Below are 13858 nucleotides of genomic sequence, written 5' to 3' on the forward strand. Positions count from 1 at the left end.
GCTAATTTCTTTTCCTGTGATAAACAACCTCCTGTTTCGACCGCCAAACCTTTCAGGGGAGCATTTAAAACCGTTTGGCACCATTTCTAAGTCAATTGCCGAAAGTCAGAGATTTGATGAAATTCTGACGCCGGGACTTAGGGATTTTTTCAAAAAACTATTTCTCTGCCGGTTAAGTTGTCGAGGGCTGTTTTCTTTTCCTGTGATAAAAAGCCTTCTCTTTCGATCGCCAAAACTTTCAGGGGAGCATTTGCAACCGTTTGGCACCATTTCTGAGTCAGTTGCCGAAATTCAGAGATTTGGTGAAATTGTGACCCCGGGGCTTAGGGATTTTTTTAAAAAAATATTTTTCTGCCGGTTAAGTTGTCGAGGGCTGATTTTTTATCCTGTTATAAAAAGCCTTCTCTTTGCACCGCCAAACCTTTCAGAGGAGCATTTGCAACCGTTTGGCACCATTTATGAATCAATTGCGAAAAGTCAGATTTTTGATGAAATTTTGACCCCAGGGCTTAGGGATTTTTTCAAAAAAAATATTTCTCTGCCGGTTAAGCTGTTGGCTGATTTCTTTTCCTGTGATAAAAAGCCTTCTCTTTCGACCGCCAAACCTTTCAGGGGAGCATTTGCAACCGTTCGGAACCAGTTTTGAGTCAATTGCTTAGGGATGTTTTCAAAAAAATATTTTTCTGCCGGTTAAGTTGTCGAAGGCTGATTTCTTTTCCTGTGATAAAAAACCTTCTCTTTCGACCGCCAAACTTTCAGGGGAGCATTTGCAACCGTTTGGCACCAGTATTGAGTCAATTGCCGAAAGTCAGAGTTTTGATGAAATTGTGACCCCGGGGCTTAGAGATTTTTTCAAAAAAATATTTTTCTGCCGGTTAAGTTGTTGAGGGCTGATTTCTTTTCCTGTGATAAAAAGCCTTCTCTTTCGACCGCCAAACCTTTCAGGGGAGCATTTGCAACCGTTTGGCACAATTTTTGAATCAATTGCGAAAAGTCAGATTTTTGATGAAATTTTCACCCGGGGCTTAGGGATTTTTTCAAAAAAATATTTTTCTGCCGGTTAAGTTGTCGAAGGCTGATTTCTTTTCCGGTGATAAAAAGCCTTCTCTTTCGACCGCCAAACCTTTCAGAGGAGCATTTGCAACCGTTTGGCACCATTTTTGAATCAATTGCCGAAAGTCAGAGATTTGATGAAATTGTGACCCCGGGGCTTAGGGATTTTTTCCTGAGATAAACAACCTCCTGTTTCGACCGCCAAACCTTTCAGGGGAGCATTTAAACCGTTTGGCACCATTTCTAAGTGAATTGCCGAAAGTCAGAGTTTTGATGAAATTGTGAACCCGGGGCTTAGGGATTTTTTCAAAAAACCATTTCTCTGCCGGTTAATTTGTTGAGGGCTGATTTCTTTTCCTGTGATAAAAAGCCTTCTGTTTCGACCGCCAAACCTTTCAGGGGAGCATTTGCAACCGTTTGGCACCAGTTTTGAGTCAATTGCTGAAAGTCAGAGTTTTGATGAAATTGTGACCCCGGGGCTTAGGGATTTTTTCAAAAAAATATTTTTCTGCCGGTTAAGTTGTCGAAGGCTGATTTCTTTTCCTGTGATAAAAAGCCTTCTCTTTCGACCGCCAAACCTTTCAGGGGAGCATTTGCAACCGTTTGGCACCATTTTTGAATCAATTGCCGAAAGTCAGAGATTTGATGAAATTGTGACCCCGGGGCTTAGGGATTTTTTCAAGAAAATCTTTTCCTGCCGGTTAAATTGTCGAGGGCTGATTTCTTTTCCTGTGATAAAAAACCTCCTGTTTCGACCGCCAAACCTTTCAGGGGAGCATTTAAAACCGTTTGGCACCATTTCTGAGTCAATTGCCGAAAGTCAGAGATTTGATGAAATTGTGACCCCAGGGCTTAGGGATTTTTTCGAAAATATCTTTTTCTGCCGAATAAGTTGTTGAGGGCTAATTTCTTTTCCTGTGATAAACAACCTCCTGTTTCGACCGCCAAACCTTTCAGGGGAGCATTTAAAACCGTTTGGCACCATTTCTAAGTCAATTGCCGAAAGTCAGAGATTTGATGAAATTCTGACGCCGGGACTTAGGGATTTTTTCAAAAAACTATTTCTCTGCCGGTTAAGTTGTCGAGGGCTGTTTTCTTTTCCTGTGATAAAAAGCCTTCTCTTTCGATCGCCAAAACTTTCAGGGGAGCATTTGCAACCGTTTGGCACCATTTCTGAGTCAGTTGCCGAAATTCAGAGATTTGGTGAAATTGTGACCCCGGGGCTTAGGGATTTTTTTAAAAAAATATTTTTCTGCCGGTTAAGTTGTCGAGGGCTGATTTTTTATCCTGTTATAAAAAGCCTTCTCTTTGCACCGCCAAACCTTTCAGAGGAGCATTTGCAACCGTTTGGCACCATTTATGAATCAATTGCGAAAAGTCAGATTTTTGATGAAATTTTGACCCCAGGGCTTAGGGATTTTTTCAAAAAAAATATTTCTCTGCCGGTTAAGCTGTTGGCTGATTTCTTTTCCTGTGATAAAAAGCCTTCTCTTTCGACCGCCAAACCTTTCAGGGGAGCATTTGCAACCGTTCGGAACCAGTTTTGAGTCAATTGCTTAGGGATGTTTTCAAAAAAATATTTTTCTGCCGGTTAAGTTGTCGAAGGCTGATTTCTTTTCCTGTGATAAAAAACCTTCTCTTTCGACCGCCAAACTTTCAGGGGAGCATTTGCAACCGTTTGGCACCAGTATTGAGTCAATTGCCGAAAGTCAGAGTTTTGATGAAATTGTGACCCCGGGGCTTAGAGATTTTTTCAAAAAAATATTTTTCTGCCGGTTAAGTTGTTGAGGGCTGATTTCTTTTCCTGTGATAAAAAGCCTTCTCTTTCGACCGCCAAACCTTTCAGGGGAGCATTTGCAACCGTTTGGCACAATTTTTGAATCAATTGCGAAAAGTCAGATTTTTGATGAAATTTTCACCCGGGGCTTAGGGATTTTTTCAAAAAAATATTTTTCTGCCGGTTAAGTTGTCGAAGGCTGATTTCTTTTCCGGTGATAAAAAGCCTTCTCTTTCGACCGCCAAACCTTTCAGAGGAGCATTTGCAACCGTTTGGCACCATTTTTGAATCAATTGCCGAAAGTCAGAGATTTGATGAAATTGTGACCCCGGGGCTTAGGGATTTTTTCCTGAGATAAACAACCTCCTGTTTCGACCGCCAAACCTTTCAGGGGAGCATTTAAACCGTTTGGCACCATTTCTAAGTGAATTGCCGAAAGTCAGAGATTTGATGAAATTCTGACCCCGGGGCTTAGGGATTTTTACGAAAATATCTTTTTCTGTCGAATAAGTTGTCAAGGGCTGATTTCTTTTCCTGTGATAAAAAACCTCATGTTTTGACCGCCAAACCTTTCAGGGGAGCATTTGCAACCGTTTGGCACCATTTCTGAGTCAATTGCCAAACGTCAGATTTTTGATGAAATTGTGACCCCAGGGCTTAGGGATTTTTTCAAAAAAATATTTTTCTGCCGGTTAAGTTGTCTAGGGCGGATTTCTTTTCCTGTGATAAAAACCCTTCTCTTTCGATCGCCAAAACTTTCAGGGGAGCATTTGCAACCGTTTGGCACCAGTTTTGAGTCAATTGCCGAAAGTCAGAGATTTGAGGAAATTGTGACCCCGGGGCTTAGGGATTTTTTCAAAAAAATATTTTTCTGCCGGTTAAGTTGTCGAGGGCGGATTTCTTTTCCTGTGATAAAAAGCCTTCTCTTTCGACCGCCAAACCTTTCAGCGGAGCATTTGCAACCGTTTGGCACCATTTTTGAATCAATTGCCGAAAGTCAGAGATTTGCTGAAATTGTGACCCCGGGGCTTAGGGATTTTTTCAAGAAAATCTTTTCCTGCCAGTTAAGTTGTCGAGGGCTGATTTCTTTTCCTGTGATAAAAAACCTCCTGTTTCGACCGCCAAACCTTTCAGGGGAGCATTTAAAACCGTTTGGCACCATTTCTGAGTCAACTGCCGAAAGTCAGAGATTTGATGAAATTCTGACCCCCGGGCTTAGGGATTTTTTCAAAAAACTATTTCTCTGCCGGTTAAGTTGTCGAGGGCTGTTTTCTTTTCCTGTGATAAAAAGCCTTCTCTTTCGACCGCCAAACCTTTCAGGGGAGCATTTGCAACCGTTTGGCACCATTTCTAAGTCAATTGCCGAAAGTCAGCGATTTGATGAAATTCTGGCTTAGGGATTTTTTCAAAAAAATATTTCTCTGACGGTTAAGTTTTCGAGGGCTGATTTCTTTTCCTGTGATAAAAAACCTCATGTTTTGACCGCCAAACCTTTCAGGGGAGCATTTGCAACAGTTTGGCACCAGTTTTGAGTCAATTGCCAAAAGTCAGAGCTTAGGGATTTTTTAAAAAAATATTTTTCTGCCGGTTAAATTGTCGAAGGCTGCTTTCTTTTCCTGTGATAAAAAGCCTTCTCTTTCGACCGCCAAACCTTTCAGGGGAGCATTTGCAACCGTGTGGCACCATTTCTGAGTCAATTGCCGAAAGTCAGAGTTTTGATGAAATTGTGACCCCGGGGCTTAGGGATTTTTTCAAAAAACTATTTCTCTGCCGGTTAATTTGTTGAGGGCTGATTTCTTTTCCTGTGATAAAAAGCCTTCTCTTTCGACCGCCAAACATTTCAGGGGAGCATTTGCAACCGTTTGGCACCATTTTTGAATCAATTGCTGTAAGTCGGAGTTTTGATGAAATTGTGACCCCGGGGCTTAGGTATTTTTTCAAAAAAATATTTTTCTGCCGGTTAAGTTGTCGAAGGCTGATTTCTTTTCCTGTGATAAAAAGCCTTCTCTTTCGACCGCCAAACCTTTCAGGGGAGCATTTGCAACCGTTTGGCACCATTTTTGAATCAATTGCCGAAAGTCAGAGATTTGATGAAATTGTGACCCCGGGGCTTAGGGATTTTTTCAAGAAAATCTTTTCCTGCCGGTTAAGTTGTCGAGGGCTGATTTCTTTTCCTGTGATAAAAACCCTCCTGTTTCGACCGCCAAACCCTTCAGGGGAGCATTTAAAATCGTTTGGCACCATTTCTGAGTCAATTGGCGAAAGTCAGAGATTTGATGAAATTGTGACCCTGGGGCTTAGGGATTTTTTCGAAAATATCTTTTTCTGCCGAATAAGTTGTCGAGGGCTGATTTCTTTTCCTGTGATAAACAACCTCCTGTTTCGACCGCCAAACCTTTCAGGGGAGCATTTAAACCGTTTGGCACCATTTCTAAGTCAATTGCCGAAAGTCAGAGATTTGATGAAATTCTGACCCCGGGGCTTAGGGATTTTTTCAAAAAACTATGTCTCTGCCGGTTAAGTTGTCGAAGGCTGATTTCTTTTCCGGTGATAAAAAGCCTTCTCTTTCGACCGCCAAACCTTTCAGGGGAGCATTTGCACCCGTTTGGCACCATTTTTGAATCAATTGCCGAAAGTCAGAGATTTGATGAAATTGTGACCCCGGGGCTTAGGGATTTTTTCAAGAATATCTTTTCCTGCCGGTTAAGTTGTCGAGGGCTGATTTCTTTTCCTGTGATAAAAACCCTCCTGTTTCGACCACCAAACCTTTCAGGGGAGCATTTAAAATCGTTTGGCACCATTTCTGAGTCAATTGCCGAAAGTCAGAGATTTGATGAAATTGTGACCCTGGGGCTTAGGGATTTTTTCGAAAATATCTTTTTCTGCCGAATAAGTTGTCGAGGGCTGATTTCTTTTCCTGTGATAAACAACCTCCTGTTTCGACCGCCAAACCTTTCAGGGGAGCATTTAAACCGTTTGGCACCATTTCTAAGTCAATTGCCGAAAGTCAGAGATTTGATGAAATTCTGACCCCGGGGCTTATGGATTTTTTCAAAAAACTATTTCTCTGCCGGTTAAGTTGTCGAGGGCTGTTTTCTTTTCCTGTGATAAAAAGCCTTCTCTTTCGACCGCCAAACCTTTCAGGGGAGCATTTGCAACCGTTTGGCACCATTTCTGAGTCAATTGCCAAACGTCAGATTTTTGATGAAATTGTGACCCCGGGGTTTAGGGATTTTTACGAAAATATCTTTTTCTGCCGAATAAGTTGTCGAGGGCTGATTTCTTTTCCTGTGATAAAAAACCTCATGTTTTGACCGCCAAACCTTTCAGGGGAGCATTTAAAACCGTTTGGCACCATTTTTGAATCAATTGCCGAAAGTCAGAGATTTGATGAAATTGTGACCCCGGGGCTTAGGGATTTTTTCAAAAAAATATTTTTCTGCTGGTTAAGTTGTCGAAAGCTGATTTCTTATCCTGTGATAAAAAGCCTTCTCTTTCGACCGCCAAACCTTTCAGAGGAGCATTTGCAACCGTTTGGCACCATTTTTGAGTCAATTGCCGAAAGTCAGAGTTTTGATGAAATTGTGACCCCGGGGCTTAGGGATTTTTTCAAAAAAATATTTTTCTGCCGGTTAAGTTGTTGAGGGCTGATTTCTTTTCCTGTGATAAAAAGCCTTCTGTTTCGACCGCCAAACCTTTCAGGGGAGCATTTGCTACCGTTTGGCACCATTTTTGAATCAGTTGCCGAAAGTCGGAGATTTGATGAATTTGTGACCCCGGGGCTTAGGGATTTTTTCAAAAAAATATTTTTCTGCTGGTTAAGTTGTCGAAGGCTGATTTCTTATCCTGTGATAAAAAGCCTTCTCTTTCGACCGCCAAACCTTTCAGAGGAGCATTTGCAACCGTTTGGCACCATTTTTGAATCAATTGCCGAAAGTCAGAGATTTGATGAAATTGTGACCCCAGGGCTTAGGGATTTTTTCAAAAAAATATTTTTCTGCCGGTTAAGTTGTCGAGGGCGGATTTCTTTTCCTGTGATAAAAACCCTTCTCTTTCGATCGCCAAAACTTTCAGGGGAGCATTTGCAAACGTTTGGCACCAGTTTTGAGTCAATTGCCGAAAGTCAGAGTTTTGATGAAATTGTGACCCCGGGGCTTAGGGATTTTTTTCAAGAAAATCTTTTCCTGCCGCTTAAGTTGTCGAGGGCTGATTTCTTTTCCTGTGATAAAAAGCCTTCTCTTTTGACCGCCAAACATTTCAGGGGAGCATTTGCAACCGTTTGGCACCATTTCTGAATCAATTGCCGAACGTCAGATTTTTGATGAAATTGTGACACCGGGGCTTAGGGATTTTTTCAAAAATATCTTTTTCTGCCGAATAAGTTTTTGAGGGCTGATTTCTTTTCCTGTGATAAAAAATCTCCTGTTTCGACCGCCAAACCTTTCAGGGGAGCATTTGCAACAGTTTGGCACCAGTTTTGAGTCAATTGCCAAAAGTCAGAGCTTAGGGATTTTTTCAAAAAAATATTTTTCTGCCGGTTAAGTTGTCGATGGCTGATTTCTTTTCCTGTGATAAAAAACCTCATGTTTTGACCGCCAAACCTTTCAGGGGAGCATTTGCAACAGTTTGGCACCAGTTTTGAGTCAATTGCCGAAAGTCAGAGCTTAGGGATTTTTTCAAAAAAATATTTTTCTGCCGGTTAAGTTGTCGAAGGCTGATTTATTTTCCTGTGATAAAAAGCCTTCTCTTTCGACCGCCAAACCTTTCAGGGGAGCATTTGCAACCGTTTGGCATGATTTCTGAGTCAATTGCCGAAAGTCAGAGTTTTGATGAAATTGTGACCCCGGGGCTTAGGGATTTTTTCGAAAATATCTTTTTCTGCCGAATAAGTTGTCGAGGGCAGATTTCTTTTCCTGTGATAAACAACCTCCTGTTTTGACCGCCAAACCTTTCAGGGGAGCATTTAAAACCTTTTGGCACCATTTCTAAGTCAATTGCCAAAGGTCAGAGATTTGATGAAATTGTGACCCCGGGGCTTAGGGATTTTTTCAAAAAAATATTTCTCTGACGGTTAAGTTGTCGAGGGCTGATTTCTTTTCCTGTGATAAAAAGCCTTCTCTTTCGACCGCCAAACCTTTCAGGGGAGCATTTGCTACCGTTTGGCACCATTTTTGAATCAGTTGCCGAAAGTCAGAGATTTGATGAATTTGTGACCCCGGGGCTTAGGGACTTTTTCAAAATAATATTTTTCTGCTGGTTAAGTTGTCGAAGGCTGATTTCTTATCCTGTGAAAAAAAGCCTTCTCTTTCGACCGCCAAACCTTTCAGAGGAGCATTTGCAACCGTTTGGCACCATTTTTGAATCAATTGCCGAAAGTCAGAGATTTGATGAAATTGTGACCCCAGGGCTTAGGGATTTTTTCAAAAAAATATTTTTCTGCCGGTTAAGTTGTCGAGGGCGGATTTCTTTTCCTGTGATAAAAACCCTTCTCTTTCGATCGCCAAAACTTTCAGGGGAGCATTTGCAACCGTTTGGCACCATTTCTGAGTCAATTGCCGAACGTCAGATTTTTGATGAAATTGTGACACCGGGGCTTAGGGATTTTTTCAAAAATATCTTTTTCTGCCGAATAAGTTTTTGAGGGCTGATTTCTTTTCCTGTGATAAAAAACCTCCTGTTTCGACCGCCAAACCTTTCAGGGGAGCATTTGCAACAGTTTGGCACCAGTTTTGAGTCAATTGCCAAAAGTCAGAGCTTAGGGATTTTTTCAAAAAAATATTTTTCTGCCGGTTAAGTTGTCGAAGGCTGATTTCTTTTCCTGTGATAAAAAGCCTTCTCTTTCGACCGCCAAACCTTTCAGGGGAGCATTTGCAACCGTTTGGCACCATTCCTGAGTCAATTGCCGAAAGTTAGACATCTGATGAAATTTTGACCCCGGGGCTTAGGGATTTTTTCGAAAATATCTTTTTCTGCCGAATAAATTGTCGAGGACTGATTTCTTTTCCTGTGATAAACAACCTCCTGTTTTGACCGCCAAACCTTTCAGGGGAGCATTTAAAACCGTTTGGCACCATTTCTAAGTCAATTGCCGAAAGTCAGAGATTTGATGAAATTGTGACCCCAGGGCTTAGGGATTTTTTCAAAAAAATATTTTTCTGCCGGTTAAGTTGTCGAGGGCGGATTTCTTTTCCTGTGATAAAAACACTTCTCTTTCGATCACCAAAACTTTCAGGGGAGCATTTGCAACCGTTTGGCACCAGTTTTGAGTCAATTGCCGAAAGTCAGAGTTTCAAAAAACTATTTCTCTGCCAGTTAAGTTGTCGAGGGCTGATTTCTTTTCCTGTGATAAAAAGCCTTCTCTTTCGACCGCCAAACATTTCAGGGGAGCATTTAAAACCGTTTGGCACCATTTTTGAATCAATTGCCGAAAGTCAGAGATTTGATGAAATTGTGACCCCGGGGCTTAGGGATTTTTTCAAAAAAATATTTTTCTGCCGGTTAAGTTGTCGAGGGCGGATTTCTTTTCCTGTGATAAAAACACTTCTCTTTCGATCGCCAAAACTTTCAGGGGAGCATTTGCAACCGTTTGGCACCATTTTTGAATGAACTGGCGAACGTCAGAGTTTTGATGAAATTGTGACCCCGGGGCTTAGGGATTTTTTTAAAAAAATATTTTTCTGCCGGTTAAGTTGTCGATGGCTGATTTCTTTTCCTGTGATAAAAAACCTCATGTTTTGACCGCCAAACCTTTCAGGGGAGCATTTGCAACAGTTTGGCACCAGTTTTGAGTCAATTGCCGAAAGTCAGAGCTTAGGGATTTTTTCAAAAAAATATTTTTCTGCCGGTTAAGTTGTCGAAGGCTGATTTATTTTCCTGTGATAAAAAGCCTTCTCTTTCGACCGCCAAACCTTTCAGGGGAGCATTTGCAACCGTTTGGCATGATTTCTGAGTCAATTGCCGAAAGTCAGAGTTTTGATGAAATTGTGACCCCGGGGCTTAGGGATTTTTTCGAAAATATCTTTTTCTGCCGAATAAGTTGTCGAGGGCAGATTTCTTTTCCTGTGATAAACAACCTACTGTTTTGACCGCCAAACCTTTCAGGGGAGCATTTAAAACCTTTTGGCACCATTTCTAAGTCAATTGCCAAAAGTCAGAGATTTGATGAAATTGTGACCCCGGGGCTTAGGGATTTTTTCAAAAAAATATTTCTCTGACGGTTAAGTTGTCGAGGGCTGATTTCTTTTCCTGTGATAAAAAGCCTTCTCTTTCGACCGCCAAACCTTTCAGGGGAGCATTTGCTACCGCTTGGCACCATTTTTCAATCAGTTGCCGAAAGTCAGAGATTTGATGAATTTGTGACCCCGGGGCTTAGGGACTTTTTCAAAATAATATTTTTCTGCTGGTTAAGTTGTCGAAGGCTGATTTTTTATCCTGTGAAAAAAAGGCTTCTCTTTCGACCGCCAAACCTTTCAGAGGAGCATTTGCAACCGTTTGGCACCATTTTTGAATCAATTGCCGAAAGTCAGAGAATGATGAAATTGTGACCCAAGGGCTTAGGGATTTTTTCAAAAAAATATTTTTCTGCTGGTTAAGTTGTCGAAGGCTGATTTCTTTTCCTGTGATAAAAAGCCTTCTCTTTTCACCGCCAAACCTTTCAGAGGAGCATTTGCAACCGTTTGGCACCATTTTTGAATGAATTGCCGAAAGTCAGAGTTTTGATGAAATTCTAACCCCGGGGCTTAGGGATTTTTTCAAAAAAATATTTCTCTGACGGTTAAGTTGTCGAGGGCTCATTTCATTTCCTGTGATAAAAAACCTCATGTTTTGACCGCCAAACCTTTCAGGGGAGCATTTGCAACAGTTTGGCACCAGTTTTGAGTCAATTGCCAAAAGTCAGAGCTTAGGGATTTTTTCAAAAAAATATTTTTCTGCCGGTTAAGTTGTCGATGGCTGATTTCTTTTCCTGTGATAAAAAACCTCATGTTTTGACCGCCAAACCTTTCAGGGGAGCATTTGCAACCGTTTGGCACCAGTTTTGAGTCAATTGCCGAAAGTAAGAGTTTTGAAGAAATTGTGACCCCGGGGCTTAGGGATTTTTTCAAAAAACTATTTCTCTGCCAGTTAAGTTGTCGAGGGCTGATTTCTTTTCCTGTGATAAAAAGCCTTCTCTTTCGACCGCCAAACATTTCAGGGGAGCATTTAAAACCGTTTGGCACCATTTTTGAATCAATTGCCGAAAGTCAGAGATTTGATGAAATTGTGACCCCAGGGCTTAGGGATTTTTTCAAAAAAATATTTTTCTGCCTGTTAAGTTGTCGAGGAGCGGATTTCTTTTCCTGTGATAAAAACCCTTCTCTTTCGATCGCCAAAACTTTCAGGGGAGCATTTGCAACCGTTTGGCACCAGTTTTGAGTCAATTGCCGAAAGTCAGAGTTTTGATGAAATTGTGACCCCGGGGCTTAGGGATTTTTTCAAAAAAATATTTTTCTGCCGGTTAAGTTGTCGAAGGCTGATTTCTTAACGTGTGATAAAAAGCCTTCTCTTTCGACCGCCAAACCTTTCAGGGGAGTATTTGCAACCGTTTGGCACCATTTTTGAATGAATTGCCGAAAGTCAGAGTTTTGATGAAATTGTGACCCCGGGGCTTAGGGATTTTTTCAAAAAAATATTTTTCTGCCGGTTAAGTTGTCGATGGCTGATTTCTTTTCCTGTGATAAAAAACCTCATGTTTTGACCGCCAAACCTTTCAGGGGAACATTTGCAACAGTTTGGCACCAGTTTTGAGTCAATTGCCGAAAGTCAGAGCTTAGGGATTTTTTCAAAAAAATATTTTTCTGCCGGTTAAGTTGTCGAAGGCTGATTTATTTTCCTGTGATAAAAAGCCTTCTCTTTCGACCGCCAAACCTTTCAGGGGAGCATTTGCAACCGTTTGGCACCATTTCTGAGTCAATTGCCGAAAGTCAGAGTTTTAATGAAATTGTGACCCCGGGGCTTAGGGATTTTTTCAAAAAACTATTTCTCTGCCGGTTAATTTGTTGAGGGCTGATTTCTTTTCCTGTGATAAAAAGCCTTCTGTTTCGACCGCCAAACATTTCAGGGGAGCATTTGCAACCGTTTGGCACCATTTTTGAATCAATTGCTGTAAGTCGGAGTTTTGATGAAATTGTGACCCCGGGGCTTAGGTATTTTTTCAAAAAAATATTTCTCTGCCGGTTAAGTTGTCGAAGGCTGATTTCTTTTCCTGTGATAAAAAGCCTTCTGTTTCGACCGCCAAACCTTTCAGGGGAGCATTTAAACCGTTTGGCACCATTTCTAAGTCAATTGCCGAAAGTCAGAGTTTTGATGAAATTGTGAACCCGGGGCTTAGGGATTTTTTCAAAAAACCATTTCTCTGCCGGTTAATTTGTTGAGGGCTGATTTCTTTTCCTGTGATAAAAAGCCTTCTGTTTCGACCGCCAAACCTTTCAGGGGAGCATTTGCAACCGTTTGGCACCAGTTTTGAGTCAATTGCTGAAAGTCAGAGTTTTGATGAAATTGTGACCCCGGGGCTTAGGGATTTTTTCAAAAAAATATTTTTCTGCCGGTTAAGTTGTCGAAGGCTGATTTCTTTTCCTGTGATAAAAAGCCTTCTCTTTCGACCGCCAAACCTTTCAGGGGAGCATTTGCAACCGTTTGGCACCATTTTTGAATCAATTGCCGAAAGTCAGAGATTTGATGAAATTGTGACCCCGGGGCTTAGGGATTTTTTCAAGAAAATCTTTTCCTGCCGGTTAAATTGTCGAGGGCTGATTTCTTTTCCTGTGATAAAAAACCTCCTGTTTCGACCGCCAAACCTTTCAGGGGAGCATTTAAAACCGTTTGGCACCATTTCTGAGTCAATTGCCGAAAGTCAGAGATTTGATGAAATTGTGACCCCAGGGCTTAGGGATTTTTTCGAAAATATCTTTTTCTGCCGAATAAGTTGTTGAGGGCTGATTTCTTTTCCTGTGATAAACAACCTCCTGTTTCGACCGCCAAACCTTTCAGGGGAGCATTTAAAACCGTTTGGCACCATTTCTAAGTCAATTGCCGAAAGTCAGAGATTTGATGAAATTCTGACGCCGGGACTTAGGGATTTTTTCAAAAAACTATTTCTCTGCCGGTTAAGTTGTCGAGGGCTGTTTTCTTTTCCTGTGATAAAAAGCCTTCTCTTTCGATCGCCAAAACTTTCAGGGGAGCATTTGCAACCGTTTGGCACCATTTCTGAGTCAGTTGCCGAAATTCAGAGATTTGGTGAAATTGTGACCCCGGGGCTTAGGGATTTTTTTAAAAAAATATTTTTCTGCCGGTTAAGTTGTCGAGGGCTGATTTTTTATCCTGTTATAAAAAGCCTTCTCTTTGCACCGCCAAACCTTTCAGAGGAGCATTTGCAACCGTTTGGCACCATTTATGAATCAATTGCGAAAAGTCAGATTTTTGATGAAATTTTGACCCCAGGGCTTAGGGATTTTTTCAAAAAAAATATTTCTCTGCCGGTTAAGCTGTTGGCTGATTTCTTTTCCTGTGATAAAAAGCCTTCTCTTTCGACCGCCAAACCTTTCAGGGGAGCATTTGCAACCGTTCGGAACCAGTTTTGAGTCAATTGCTTAGGGATGTTTTCAAAAAAATATTTTTCTGCCGGTTAAGTTGTCGAAGGCTGATTTCTTTTCCTGTGATAAAAAACCTTCTCTTTCGACCGCCAAACTTTCAGGGGAGCATTTGCAACCGTTTGGCACCAGTATTGAGTCAATTGCCGAAAGTCAGAGTTTTGATGAAATTGTGACCCCGGGGCTTAGAGATTTTTTCAAAAAAATATTTTTCTGCCGGTTAAGTTGTTGAGGGCTGATTTCTTTTCCTGTGATAAAAAGCCTTCTCTTTCGACCGCCAAACCTTTCAGGGGAGCATTTGCAACCGTTTGGCACAATTTTTGAATCAATTGCGAAAAGTCAGATTTTTGATGAAATTTTCACCCGGGGCTTAGGGATTTTTTCAAAAAAATATTTTTCTGCC

This window comes from Podarcis cretensis (genome assembly GCF_951804945.1).
Source record: "Podarcis cretensis genome assembly, chromosome: 12".
Lineage (NCBI taxonomy): Eukaryota > Metazoa > Chordata > Lepidosauria > Squamata > Lacertidae > Podarcis > Podarcis cretensis.